This window comes from Passer domesticus, chromosome 4, assembly GCF_036417665.1.
Source record: "Passer domesticus isolate bPasDom1 chromosome 4, bPasDom1.hap1, whole genome shotgun sequence".
Lineage (NCBI taxonomy): Eukaryota > Metazoa > Chordata > Aves > Passeriformes > Passeridae > Passer > Passer domesticus.
This window is the reverse complement of record NC_087477.1, coordinates 80,638,752-80,654,224: the sequence shown is the minus strand read 5'-3', so window position 1 is coordinate 80,654,224 and position 15,473 is coordinate 80,638,752.

Below are 15,473 nucleotides of genomic sequence, written 5' to 3'. Positions count from 1 at the left end.
TCAGTGTTGTACATTTGAAATCTCCATGCTGAACAACAGCAATTTGTAGTGAAGAGAAAGAATATTCTTATTCACTTAAATAAGAGGAGTATTTGTTCTTGCAAGGTAAAATCTTCCAAATTGTTCCTTGTCCAAAAGACAGTTGGGTACACATGGATGAGCACCTCTTTCGTGGTACTCCCTAAATGCTCACATTTAAGCAAGTAAGTAGGAAAAAAAGATGTTCTGTTGATAAAAGCCACAGCTTTGCAACCTCCACCTGCTTTTCCTTATTAAAAAGGGAAATTTTACTCTTTAGTACAGATAAATACCAGACTCCAGGGGGGTCTTGGCCTCTGGGTGGTTAAAAAGAGAGATGAAAATTATCAATCCTCTGGGCAGAACACATGCTTGGGGCTGGCAGCCTGTCCCCTCTGTGTGTGCTGGTCAGCAGGGCCAGGGCTTTTTGTCTGCAGTTCCTCAGTGCCAGGACCAGGGGGTTGTCAGGGCTGCAGCTCGATGCACTCAGCTGGGTGAAAGCATTGAATCCATGCTTCTTTCATCCCTATTCAGCACAGTTTTGTGCTTGTTGTCTCCAGTTCTTTGAATCTGTTGGCTAAAGGAGTGCTCCAAGCAGTTCAAAAGCACTTAGAAATTCTTTTTTTCCCTGCTCCATGTCAGTACATCAATGCTCCCAACACCTTGTAGCCTGGCTGGCGATGGCATCTGGGTGCCGGCTCAAGACGTGGCAGCTGCATCCTGCAAAAACCTGTTGCTTTGCTCTTTGAAAATGCCACTGACCTTATGAAAAGCAATCTCCTGACACAGTCTGAAGGAGTAAATTACAGCACAAAGTTTCTGTGTGATATTGGGAGTAGAAAGCGAGTGGCAGAGTCACAGGGCTGGTCCCTGTGGGTCAGGAGAAAAATCCTTCACCATCTGAACCACAGGTGTGGTGAGAGTGCCAAGCAAACTGGGCAAAATGCTGGTGAGGGGGCCATGTAACTGCCTGGCTGTATAGAACATGGGAAATAAATACCCTTCCCACCCACAGGGCTCCATTCTCCTGTGGTGGCACAGTCTCTTGTGCTGCCAGGGCAGCCAAGCACATGGGTGAAGGGCACAAATACCTCTAAGTGGTTTTGCTCTCCTAATGACTAAGCTGCTCCTTTCATTCCTTTTGTCTTTTGCTGACTCTGTTGCTCCTGCCTCTTTGCTGGCTGACTCTGCCTTATCTCCAGTAGTCTGTGTAATAGTGCCATAACCACTAAATCCTCTCTCAGCCTCCTTGGTATTAACTGCTGTTGTCACCAGCTACTTCTTGTCAACATTACTTGATCCCCTTTGTGCACAGCCCTGTCTTAACTCATTCTACCTGAAATTCATCAGTACATTCAGGGAAGAGATATGCAGGGAAAGAGAACTCTGCCTTTCAATTCTCCTTTATTTAGGGGAAAAAAAAATCTCTCCTTACATGCAGAGCTGAAAAAGGATTTGATTTATGTTACCACAACTCTACTGATTCCACCCGAAGTTTCTCTAATTTCAACTGGTGTAAGGCAGATTAAAATCCATCTCAGAGTACAGTACCTTGCTGCTGTGGAATTACTTTTGACTGGGTAAGAGATAGGAAGCTTTTTTCCAGTCTGAAATACATTTTCATCGTTATCTCTTGCACAGGGCTCAGTGAGAGACTGTTACTGGAATTCTCTGCAAATCACCTGAATTACGGATAATCCTTTAGCAGCCCAGGAGCAATAAAAGACTGTATGGCATGGGAGGGAACGTTTCTGCATGCCTTGAATGCAGTGGAAGCACAAAAACTGCCTGCCAGCTGCACATCCAGTCTAGGGGTGAAAAAGAGCTGCCTCACCTTGCCCAAGGAGGGTGAAGGTGGCCCCCAACATTTCTAGCAGGCTGCCCTGTGCTTACCTCACTGATTTGCAGCCAGTCTGGCTTTGAGTTATCTTCTTGAAATGTTTCTTTTAGCAGAAAATGTTTTATTTAAGGCTGGCAATACATTTGCAAAGTATTCTGCGGTGTCCTGGTTTGTCTTGCTGCATATCCTCCATATGGAATATCTTCTCTCTGCTCTCCCCTGACTCCCCCTTATCTCTGCAGATACTTTGATATTCACACACCTGGGTAGGGGTTTTTTTCTGGTTTTCTTTTTCTCCATCACTTCATTTAGTGGAGAGAAGGAAGAGTGCAACAGGTAGAACCCCCAGCTCAGTGCTCCATGAACTCCACTTTGTACCAGCTAAAGTTACAGCCCAAATCTTACCAGTTTCCTGGAATATTCATTTATATCTCTTTCATCACAGATTCTCCAGCACTTCCCTCCTTGAGAGGAGTCCTAGTTTGGGCAAACTTGTCCATCTGTTCACTGCCTTGCCAGGAGGCTCTGCACTCCTGTCTTTTAACCAATTCAAGGCCAAACAGATCACACCAATCTCAGCCTTCATCTTACCTGAAGCCAACACTTTTTTCCCTCTCTTTGACACATTTTCTCACTATTATGACTCCAGCTAACCAGAAGCAAGCTACACTTGGTTGGAATTTTTTCCTCACAAATCAGGGGGAAAAAAATATATATAGTGATATTCACATTGCAAAATAAATGTGTGATATCCTTATAAGTGCAAGGATTGGTCTGTAATTAAGACAGCAGGATGCTTCAAGCAATATGTCAGTGCAGAAGTAATCACGCATCCCAGGTGAGTGAATTTATTTTATTTTATTTATTTTATTATTCATGGTTTCAGACATGCTGGAGGTCTGCAGTCTCCTTTAGATAATGTGTTGTCCCAGCTTCTGAAGAGTTTAGGAAGAAATGAACTTCTGGAAACTTCTGTGATTCCTTGCTAGGAGAGAAATGAGCCAGCAAGGAGTGTGGTTCTTGTATAATTGATTTCATCTTCTATATTTATGTGAAAGACAGCAGGCAGGTGAGTTCTGCTCCCACTCTCATGCTCAGTCCTGAGCTGCAGTTCTTTGTGTTATAATAGACATGGTGATGGGATTTAATAACAATCCAAATAGGGTTACATTAGGCCCACACTCCAGGCCAGTATCTGATTTTGTTTTTTGTGGCTGCATTTATAATTCCTTACTATATAAAGCAATGTGTTAGCATCCAACTCTCCCATCACAACATTGCTAGCAGGGCTTTCCTTTCACACAGTAAATATTTCAGTGTTAAATGGCCTTACCAAACACTTCAGACATCCATCCCTAAGACAAGCAGTGGATATGTTTCTCCTGCAGTTTTGGCCATCAATATTTGATGGCTAAACCATGACATTTCTGCAATACACACAGATTCTTTGACTGGGAAGCATAAGGAAACCAGGAGTCCATCAGGAGGGTTGGTAAAAGCTGTGGGGGTCTGTGAAAGTGCACAAGTGTTTTGTGCTGAATTCTGTGCAGATTTCCAATGAAGGATTGCAAAAAAAAAAAAAAAAAAAAAAAAAAAAAAAAAAAAAAAAAAAAGAAGAAGGAAAAAGGGGGAAGTGCCTTATTCCCTTAAATTATGAACTACAGGAACAGTCATTTCACCTCTATTTGAAAAGGATTTACATGGATGAAGAAGAGGCTGTCAGGGGAAAGACCAAATGAGGGTGTGAGATGAGAATGACCTGACCAAGAGAATTCCTCAATCCTGAAGTCATTACATCACCCAAAATTATATATAGCTTAGATCTGGCTGTGCCAGGAGTGCTCAGGGATGAGTCAGAGCCAAGCCAAATCCACCCAGCAGAGAATCAGAGAAGAGAACACAAGTTGCCTATGTCTGAAGAACTCAAGTGAGTGGATGTTTAGTGGGGAAAGGAATAAATATTCAGTTTTGATGACACTGATTTTAGGTCTGCTAGGAACTTTCAGGTGGACACTGCCACAGATTATGGTAGGAAATATTGAAGATGATGCTGAGAGGAATAGCAGATTTGTCTTTACAAACAAGCTGTGGGTCTGCAGGAAGATAAAACTTACACTGGGACATAAAAAAAAAAAATCAGTGGGAAGGATTCCACTGATTGATGAATGGAGAAATATCTTTGCCTTTACAAATAAACTTTAGGTTTGCTGATAAATGAAATTAGATATTCAAAGATGAAAGAAACAATGGGAAAGAAAAACCCCGAAATTCCATATCAATTAAAAATTAAAAGGGAGGGTTATACATTAGAGGGAAATCTTTGGTATCAGGTGTTCTGGGAAGTCTGTACCTCTCAAGTACCTCAGAAATGGGGAAAGAGAGAAGGGAAATGCAGCCAGGAAATTGGGATAAAAAGGAGGCTGCATCCTCCAGAAATTTGAGACACCCCAGGGGAATGCCCCATGGCCTCTCCCTTCATTCACATAAAGTAAAAGAATTCCTCTGTCTCCTTTTTGGACATAAACCTCTGATGTTTGTGGGTTAATTTTCCTAACAATGCCTGGGCTGACCCTAATGCAACACAGAGCCCAAGAGACCCCAAAGCTGCAGCTCAGGCATCCCCTTGGTGCTCCTGAGCTTTTCAGAAGCTTAAGCAAAACAGACCAAATTAGATTCATGCAGTTAAGTAAAAGGCTGAGGTTTAAATCCTGGTAAAGCTGCTTCATTCCCTGCTACTCTGTATTTTAAAGGGCAGACTGTCAGCCAGTGAAGCACTGACCCCATCTCTGTGCAGCACGTGGGCCTCCCCTTCCCCTCATAAACCCTGCTCGTGTTTGGTTTGAAAACCTGCAGGAGTAAATGTACAGGACTACGTGACCTGCATAATCCTGCAGCACAGCAAACTCAGAACCCCATAACTCAGTGTTTACAAACACATTTACAAGTCTTTTAGCTGGTGATGGGAGTAAATGAGCAAACAGGCTCAGCAGGCACTTACCTGATTTCCTGAGCACAGTAAAGCCATTTAGTTTATTCCAAAAAGCTATAGGGGATGAGATGGGAGGAGAGGCTCTTCCTGATTCGATTTCTAAATATATTAGGTACAAACACTTCATTTTCATGAGAAAGTTTAACATTTGGCTCTATGAATATGAATCTTTGTTATTGGCTCAGATGAAGATTGCCATCTTTCAGACCTATCACTTCTGCCACATCTATTAGATAAGATTATTTTCTGTCATTTTCCCATCCAGCTCAGTGTCTGATAGTAGGAAATTAGCACAAGGCTATAAATTCTCCCTGCTGTCTGATTTTGTCCTCAGCAGATATATTTTTCTCATTCAATTCCATTTCTTATTTTGTCAGTGCATTGTATTTCAGAAATAGCTTGCTGGTTTTTTTTGTTGAGATTTTTGTTGTTGTTCTTCAAGCAATTACCACACTACAGCTACAAAAAGTCATTTGCTTTTATTCAGGAAGGCTTCTAGCTCAGTGCCGATACAGAATATTGTAATATGCTGCAAATCCTTCATTTCTATTTAGGTTTGGAGTGTGCCTATTCGTTTCTAGGGAATAAATCATCACTGTCTGATGACTGAAATGACCTTAAGTCTCTACAACAATTTTAAATGAAGCTAAGTTGATTCTCATTAAACACACATAATTTTGCCAAGCATTTCAGTTATTTACTTTCTTTCTTGATGCTCTGTATAATTTCAAATCCTTTTCTGCAGCTAATTATCAAACTATATTTCGTTCTAAGTCTGATTGATACTGCCATGCCTGTTTAGGAGCTGTAGATAGGATAGCAAATTGTGCTCTCGTCAAAGCACCAAGAATTTTCTGGGAATTGAATTTCACCTTGAATCACTCCAGCTTAGCCATGTTATCTTTTATTAGCTTTAACTTAAAGCCTCTTTCTCCAGAATTTCCTACTTGGTTATCTCTCAAAACATTTTCTGATATCATTGCTTGGGATATTTAACCTCACCCTGCTCTCCAGACCACACATTGATTTACCACGTTCCTGATACTGATTTCCTATCATCAATGCCCATTTGGGCTACTTTGAGCACATTCAGCAATAAGACACCTGAAATACCCACATTGCGGAAATTTTATGGTTTGAGAGCCAAGATTTTTTTTATAACTCTTAAGTGCACCTTCACATTCTTTATTGCACTGAGTATGAAGTTAAATTTACCAAGCAGCATAAATCTCTTCCACCTCTGAGCCCTGTGGAAAAGAAATCATTAAAGGGACATTGCTGTATCATATGTTAAAGGCGGTGAAGGGAAGGAGAGAGACTGAAGCAAAGTGTTCACAGGATGGTGCCTGGATTTTAGTATCCAGGACAAGATGTAACTCCAAATTTCAGACATCTGTGGTGTCAACACCCATCCCACACTCCTGGGAGAAGAATGTGCCCTTGGAGGGGAAGATTCATGTGACCAGGTTTAGAAAACTGCTCTAGGACAAGATGATTCATCCCTTCTTCCCTCCATTGCCTGGAGGCAAAGTGGACAAATCCAACAGAAATATCCACACTGGGTGCTTGGAGTTCAATAAGATGAAAACTACAACTACATCTGTATTTAAAAATGTGACATTGAAGCAAACTCAAAATGTCCCATCTTGTCCTTATAGACTTACATGATCAAAATCTCTAAAATGCCTGGCTTTCAGGAGGTCTGAGTGCTCCTGGTTCCCATTTAAAAAACACAGGAGCATGGAGACTCTTTAAAGAATTTTATGTTGAATCAATCTAATTCTGCCTCCACTCAGGACAGTTTTAAAGTGTGGTTTTAGCAGGAATATTTCCCTGACTGTGACACTTTAAATAGTCACTTATACATGCTTTCCTAAACCCATATTTTTAGACATCAGCCTTAAAACGTCCCCACTTTCAAAAATTGCTGTTGGCATTAGTGAGAAGCCTTTGTAACAACTGCCTTTGGTTATGATGATTATGCTTCTTTTTTGTTGCTTCTCTCATTTTTCTCTGTTAACGAAATTAAATAGACCTGCCTCAATTATAAGCCTTCCTGAATTACCAGGCTTGTGGGCTGCTTTGGGATTCTAATACTGCAAAGAATGTTGAAAGTAACAAGAAAATCACGAAACCAGATGTATGTATAATAAATTGGCAAAACCTAATTTTATTTTTTTGTTTCAGGCTCCCTTTTGGTGACCTACCTACTTGGCAAAGTTCTTCTAATAGCTGAGTTATTTTATCCTCAGAGGAATTTTGAATTTAAATGCAAGTCCGTACATTTTGGCCAAAATGAGCCTGCAAAATTAACACTATTTTGGATAGCAGGGAAAAAAAGAAAACTGGAATCATCATCTAAAGGCATTTGAAAATGTTCCAGGAACATCATTACATATGTATTTTTAGTCTTCCTACTGGCAGCAAGAGCAGTGTAAGACAAATTTGCATTTCAAGGCTGGAACCAACTGCATTTTGCATGGATCTGATAAAAACATCAGAAGAACAACGAAACACTTTGGCACACACATACATTTCCTAAAACTACCAAAAAAAAAAATGGAATTTTGAGGGTATATTTCTACACCTCCAACTTCAACATTTTGCTACTTGGTCTCCCTTGAATAAGGTGGAAATAGGCCTGACCTCCTAGAAAACCTCACTCATCTCCATGGGTTTTTCCATATATTTCCCACAAAAGGAAGTGAGTTTACAGATATTGCACAGATACTCAGAAAGATTAGAGACACCTTTAAATTTATCCCAGTGGTAAAAAGTGGGATTTTTCATGGAATCTATTCTTTCTGGAGCCCCATAGTATCTCCTTCTCAAAACTTGAGCACCTGATCTTTTGTTGGCTCCCAAAAGTGAAGGCACATCAAGAAGTTACAACCTGGGCTTGCAGAATCATCTCCTGAGTTTGTTTCACTGTAGGCTTCAGAAGCACTAATGGAAAAGTTTTTGATGCAAACCAGAGGATGCAGAGATCAAAATGTACCACTGAATCTTCCACCACTGCTCTCTGTCAGCAGCAGCAGGGTACAGATAAAATCTGGGCTATTTGCACAGGATGCTGCACAGCTCAAAAAAATGTTGCTTTTTATTGCACTTCCTGACTTTGAAGAATCTCTAGCTGCATGTGATGGCAGAAGATATTTTATTTTCCAGACTGTGTTTGTACAGAAGAGATGTGCAGGGACAACAAAATGTCTCTTGGAGACACTTTATTCCTGCACACAGTTTTGTTTGATGCCAGGTAGGTGATGTTGGGTGGGAAGCACTCACTCTTCACTCTCTTGAAGCAGCATCTGCTCTTTTAGTGCTGCAAGCTGAAAGAGGAGTATCAGAGACAAGACATCCTTATTTCTCAGGAAAAATGTCAGAGAAAATAAAAGGCTTATCTGAGTATAAAGTAAATATCCACAATTACTAGGGAATGTATCTCTTGCAGCTAGGGAGGAAGCAAAAAGCCTTGCCTGATGCGCGACCTTTCCAGCAAACAGAAATAGATTGGCAAACTTTCCTGATCAAGCTGCTCTGCAACTTTTTCAAGTTCTGCTGTGTCAAATATGGGCTTCAGCAGCCCTGGCTCTGCCCCAGCAAACCTCCTGCTCCTCTGCCTCTGCATCCAGCCCTGCCTCTGCCCAGCTCCATCCTTCCCTTCCAGCTGCCTCTGGAGCTGGGCAGGAGGAAGGGAAGAGCCACCCTCAGCAGTGGCACATTCCTGGCTCCAACACTGGCCAAACTGAGTGCTCAGCCAACCCTGGAAACACTCACAGAATCCTTTGCAATTCCCCAGACCTGGTGGCATTCTGGGATCAGGCTCCTCAGAAGCTGCTCCAGGATCAAAACTGAACTGCAGCCTAGAGCAAATTACATTTCTCTAGAGACAAGCAGGACTCTTTTATCCTCATTTCTTTTGATCTGATAACCTTTCTATCTCTTTCCCTTTTGAACATCTTTCTCAGTTTCAACCAGAGAAGTCTCTGAGCTGTCAAGCTCCACCAGCTTTTAGGAAGAAAGAAGAAAGAGGGAAGGTTTTAACATGTTAATCTCATCTCTCAGAGAAATACCTATTAACTCATCAGTGTGTGTGTGTCCTGCCTGGGACACAGGCCACCTCCTTAGTCCAGCAGGTGGGAGAGGTGGCAACGAGGCCAGGAAAGAGGAGTGATTTAGGATACAAACCCCAGGAATCCCAGGTTTTTACCTGCTATTGGACAGCATCTTTAAGCTTTTATGATCACCACAATATCGTGTAGCAATGCAGTCCAAAGGCTAATTATGATTATACTGCAAGAATTACTCCTCTTTCCTGTCAAAAAAACAAACAAAAAAAAAAGTTGCCTTTCTATTTCAGGAAATAGTATTTGTTCTAAAAAAATTAAGAAAATGCTAAACAGAGTTCTACAGCTACATCTATATAGCTTATTTGTTTATACATATTTTTAGTGATGTGGATCATTTTTTCCTCTCTAAGATGAATGATCTCATTTTTTAATAGTTGTTGCTACAAATCACAGAATCAATTCCATTTCTCTTGTGTCCACTTTTGAGTTTAGGTGCCTGGAATCGCACATGGCATTCAAGGTGAAAAAGCATTTTGATTTACACAGGTTTGTATAATTTTCTTTATTATTCCCCATTGTGCTTTTCATTGCACACTTACAATTCTGTTCCACTGACCTTGCCTCCACAGTAAACACTTTCATTAAGTTATTTATAATGACTCACAGATCTTCTAGAGCTGAAACAATGTAGAATTTCCATAGCCAGCTGTATAAAATAAACATTTGAGTATTTCAAGATGCTATGCATTATTTTTGCATCTCAAAGTTGAATTTCCTCTGTTGTTCGCACAGCTTGGATGGCTCCTTTTGTCAGAATTTCTCCTGCCTTGGAAACCACAGTAGTTACCTGGTAATTCCCCTTTTCCCCTGCTCTCTGTCTCTTGTAGATTATTAAAGCATCCTTTAAGCACCACCATGTTTGAAGGGCACCTCTCAGCTTCCCCACTGATAGCTTTTCCTTGAGGAAAAATGAGCTTGTCCCTCTCTTCACTGAAATACTGAAGGGTTTCATCAAATTGACATCTTTATGCCAGCACTCTTCTACTTGCAGCAGCACACCTGGAAGCAGGAATGTGTTCCCAGAGCAGGAGTCAGTATTCTGTGCCTGCTTTGCTTTGCTCTGCTGATACAGAGCAGATGTAAGCTCAAGGCAGGGCAGGAGAACACTGGGATTGCTGTAGAGCTCATGTCTCTGAGAATCCAAAGCAGCCCAGCACTGAGCTATGTCACAGCATGCAGCACATTTGGGGGTTGGAGCTAGGTGGTTTTTAAGATCTCTTCCAACACAAAGTTCTGGATTTAGGTATTACTGTTGTAATGTAAACTCTGGGTTTAAGCTAAGTATTCATCTTGGTGTCATGACCTATTCATCCCTAATATTCTGAGCTGAAGTTTTATGCCAGCAAGAGGCCCCAGTGGTGGCCTGAACCTCCGCACTCACCAACCAGCTCCACCAAAATCTCACCCACAGAACAACACCTACAATTATGCAACACCCATCCTAACTTCCAAGCAGAATGCAATGTGTTTGTTCCCACCCTCCCCTCCAAACTCTCTCTGTGTTTGGAGCAGAGGGTTGTGCTGAGCCCGTGGTGATGCAGCAGTGATTCAAGGGCTGCCCAGAGCTGGATTCAGGACTCACAGGGAGGAAATGCTGTTTTAGCTGAGTGCAGATGAGCAGCCTGTGCCAGCAGCGGCTCAGCTCTCCAGCACCTGGCAACTGCAGACTAAAACCAGAACAGAGCCAGGAGGTGACCCAGCCACAGGTGTCTGAGGTTGCAAATGAAAGATGTGCCTGGGGGTGTGTATTTTATTCCCATCTGTCAGAGGTGGGGCAGTTCTCTTCTGTTCTTTGGGCAGTTTTCTTTATCTCTTCCACAACCAATCCTCCCTCCAGGAGATCTCTTCTGTCCATGGGCCATTAATTATTAATTATCTTCTGTTCATGGCCAGCAAGTGTCCCCGCATGACTGATCAAATTCCATCATCCCACTGGGAGATGCTCTGCCCAGGGGAGGAGCCAAGCATTCCTACCTGGATACAATCTGAGCCTGGAACAGCACAGCAGCCTCTGCCCACTGCATTCCCAGAGGAGCAGCTTTCTCCTGCCCTGCATTCCCAGAGGAAGAGCAGGCCCATCTCCAGCAGCCCTGGAGCTGCAGAGGAAAACTGCAGCCTTGTGCAGGATCCCTGCTCCAGCAGAAGCACAGCTGGCACTGCAGGAGGGCTGAGCCCCCATGGGATGGGACTGTGCCACCACCCTGACCCACAGGGCTCAGCTCCTGCTCTGACTGTGGTAGTGCTGTTTTGTATTACTGCATTTATATTTTATTTTTATTTTTTCACTAATAAAGAACTGTTATTCCTGCTCCCATATTTTTTCCTGAGAGCCCCTTAATTTCAAAATTATAATAATTCAGAGGGAGGGAGTTTACATTTTCCATTTCAGGAGAGGCTCCTGCCTTCCTTAACAGACGCCTGTCTTTTCCAACCAAGATGCACATGTTCATTTGTTTTCAGTATCAAACCATGTGGTTGTTGGTTTTTTTTCTTTAAAATTACTATCCAAGATAACCAAAACCCACAAGAATGCATTGGCTGTTAGTCTGTATGAAATAATGTCAAATTCAGCTACAAGTGTGTTGGTATTTTGAGTGTATTTACTAACTTAATGAGGAATGTGATCAGCACTAATGGGGAAAGCACCATGTTTTCACATGTGTATGCAAATGTAAGTAATTAGAATGTGCAAATGAGGAGTAGGTGTCCAGGGGAAGGTTGCTGTTTGCTTTCTATCGCTTGTGCATGATAATTATCAAAATAAAATTTGAAAATGGTCCTCTCTTCTTTTACTCCAAGGTTAATAACACAATTCAGTGGGCTTTAAAAAGGCCAGGCTTGCATTACAGCTTTGGCACGCTTCCCAAAATGTTATACAAATTCATAAGCTGATCTAGAGCCTTTAAATTCCTCCCTTGACAAGACATTATCCTTTCCATGACATGGGCAGCTGATGTGGACATGTGTATGACTGATATGGATATTATTGTTATTATTGTCAAACCCAGATTTAAATGTAAGGTGTGATTAAAATCAGCCCTGGTGTTCCAAGGGTTTTCCTGGTTTTCTATTCCTCAAGGAATAGAATTGCAGGGAATTTATTAATACTTGTATATCTGATATTAACTGCCCATGAATCAGCAGCCTGTGAGTGAGGGGTTTGTAGGGCAGTTTTAGAGAAATAGCCCCCATGGAGTCATTGCTCTTGAAATCATCTCCTTGAATATTTGTACATAATGACAAATAAAAATGCTAAGATTAGAAAATCTCACCGTGGAAAGTAGGGAAATTTTATCTGTGAGCAAGCATTTGCCTCCTATGAAGTCTGATTCCATCAGTCCTGAGCACACAGAAATTGGAACTATTAGACAGGATTCAGCTTAGAGCCTGCATCCTGCTATACACAGTGGAGATGCAAGGTAAGTGTTAGTTACAGGGAGATAGTTCAAATATTGCAGTAAAATGCAAGGAAAATCCCACAAAATTCTGTTATTTCATCTCTAAACTCCTCCTGGTTTGTTGGTTTTTTCCCCTTCTCAATCTATTTGTTTTTTTTCTATTTACACATGAACCTGAAAAATTTTGACTAGATACAGTAAAGCTTTTAGCAAGTAAGACTGAAATCTGGTCAGTGCTTTGAATTTTGACAAAACTTTGCTTTGAATGACCCATACACCAAAAAACAAATTTAAAAAAAACTGAAGCTGGATAGGGAAACATTCAGAAATCTCTGCCTGTTGACCAATTCCAAGGAGCTGTTCCAAACCAAACCCTCTGACTGCTCCTGAAGTGTTCAGTGCACATTTGACATGATAATATCCAGCATGGTGAGCCCATCTCTGAGAGCAGCCCCTCCTTTCACACCTCAGCACGTTGCAGCTCCCCACAAGGCAGGGAATACATCCCTGTGCCTGCCAGAAGGGAGAGGGCAGAGGTGGAGCCAGGTTTGCACCTGAGTGGGGATCACATTCTGATCTGACTGATGCCAGCTTAAGTGAACCCTCTATTTAATTGTCCTAGTGACCCAAATCTTCAAAAAAAATATGACAAACAGATTTCCCTTCATCCAGAGGAAAGCTGTGCTAAACATTTGCATCCTGCTGTTCTCTAAGCAAACACTTTGCCTCTTGGCTGGAACCCCAGGATTAGTGAAGGACTTAGAGATGAGAAAGGCTCTTGCAGAGAAAAAAACTCTCAGGGAGGCTTAAACTGGACTTGCAGCTCCACTGAACACTGTGTCCAGTCGTGGACACCACAGCTGAAAGAAAATATGGTCCAGTTGGAAGGAATCCAGGAAGGAGGAGTGAGAGTGATCAAGCTGTTGAGTGAGCTGTGGAGCTGAAGGAAGTGGAGGCTGAGACCAGGAGTGTCTGTAGGACACCAGCACTGAGGGATAGAGTGAAAAAAACACTGCAGGGTACTTTTGTAGAATGAAGGAGATCAAATCTGTCTGAAATGGCACAGAAATAATTTGTCCTTGTCTGGGGAAAGAGGGACAAGCCCTCCTGTGGAGACCACTTCCATCAGTCCCACTCTTTTCATGTGCTCCTGTGACATCCTACAGCCAGGTAAGCATTTTGTCTGCATTTCAACCTGTCTCTTCCATGGCTGAGAACAAACCTCCATGGGCTGCATTATTGTAGACCTAAAGAGCAGCAAAACATTTCAGTCACTTAATTCATAATTTTCTCCAGAAATGTTGACAAAGAAAATTATTAGGATAAAGAAACAGAGAGGAAAAGCAGAAGGAAAATCAACCTGCCTTCCTTATTCCTTTCTAAACATCCCAGCCAGCAGGCTACAAGCCACAGCTCCCTCCACAGGAATCCAGCAATCCTTGCTGGATGCATGGGGGCTCTGCTTGAGGACACTTCTCACTGAGGTCATCTGTGCAAAAAGTGCACATCAGCAGCCTTCCAAAGGCAGCAGGGCTGTGATCAATACCCCAGGAGACAGCTAACATAACTTTAATTTCCACCTCAGTCCAAGGAAATAAAAAGCTGTGTCTTTCCACTGTCAGGCTCTAAGTGCCAGTTTATCAGATATTTTGCAAGGAAGCAATTTCCTGCTTCCTGCTTATGTTCATGCCAAGAGGATAAAGGGAGAATCTTTGAAGAAAGATTTTTTTTTCCCTGCTGTTTAGCACAGGTGGAAGAAGGGAAGGAAAAGCACTTGCCTCTGGTGAAGCAGAAATATGTCCTAAAGGCTAAATAGGAATATTTGATATTTAGAGAGAACAGGAATTGCCCTTTCCGGATCAAAATTTAAATTGTTGCACTGCACTGCATTGCTTTAATGTACCTCAAAGGTAACATAGGTTTCCAGGAGCTCATGCCTTGTGTGACACCTCTGTGTTCCTCAACTCCAGTTTAGCCAGTAAAAAATAAGAGAAATTAGTTCTGTGAAGCAGAGTTGGGCTTAGCTGTCATCATCAACAATTTAGGCACATAATGGAAGCATAAACTTTGCACATTGTACCTAAGAAGAGATATATCCTTAAGAGATCCAAACTGCAAAACAGGGATCACATCCCCAGAAAGTGATGTTCAGGCAAGGGCACTTTAGCCAAACATCTTCACTAGTGCCAGATCTCATTCCCCTTGAAGTGGGTGGACTTCTGCCATTGCCTTCAACAGAAAAAGGATTCAGGCAAAAAACCTCTCTCCAGGCTGTTTGAATTTAAAACTGCAGCAGGGCTCAAGCCAGCAGAAGGATGCCCTGAAAATAATGTATTACATATGTTGAAAATGGGCTTGCTTAACTAAATTGACTTTCAACAATTGTTTCAACAATTAATATGTTGAGAAGAAATTGCAAAGCTACAGGAGCTGGGATCTGTGGGTCCCTTCCAACTCAGCATATTCTATAATTCCTTGATCCTATGATTTTATGGACAAATTCACATTTTTTCTTAATGGATCTAAAGGAAGTTGGACCTTCACAAGGAGTGTGACCATGGCCATGCCATTATCAAGTCACTTCACGTGTGCAATTGAATGGGTTATGTCAGTCACCCTCAGAATTATTTCAGATAATCTGGTTTTACCTCAAAATATAAGTCACACTAAGATCAAAGCATGTTCAGCCACCCCATCTCAAGAGAATTGGTGGGCATTTCTCAATGAACATTTGGTCTGTTGCTTTCAATCTTTCAAGTAATCTTCCAACATATCTTGATATTGTTAAAGTCAGCAGTTTGTAATTTAAGCCAAACTTATTGCGGGCTGCATTAAAATATCTCAGGGTATAAAACTGGTAAATACACCCTAGAAATGACAGTTGTGGTATTGGATCTACTGAAGACCTCTAGGGAAAAAAACTGGGGAACTCAAGAACAGAATCATTGCAGGGACCAATACTTTCTAAAATTGTCAGAATTGTTGCATGTGCCCATATGCTCAGCATGGAAATACAGGAGCTCCAACTTGCTGCCATATATCCACCAGTTTTAACTATGAAGCAGCTCCAAATGTGGGACCTTGCACAAAGTCTCTGG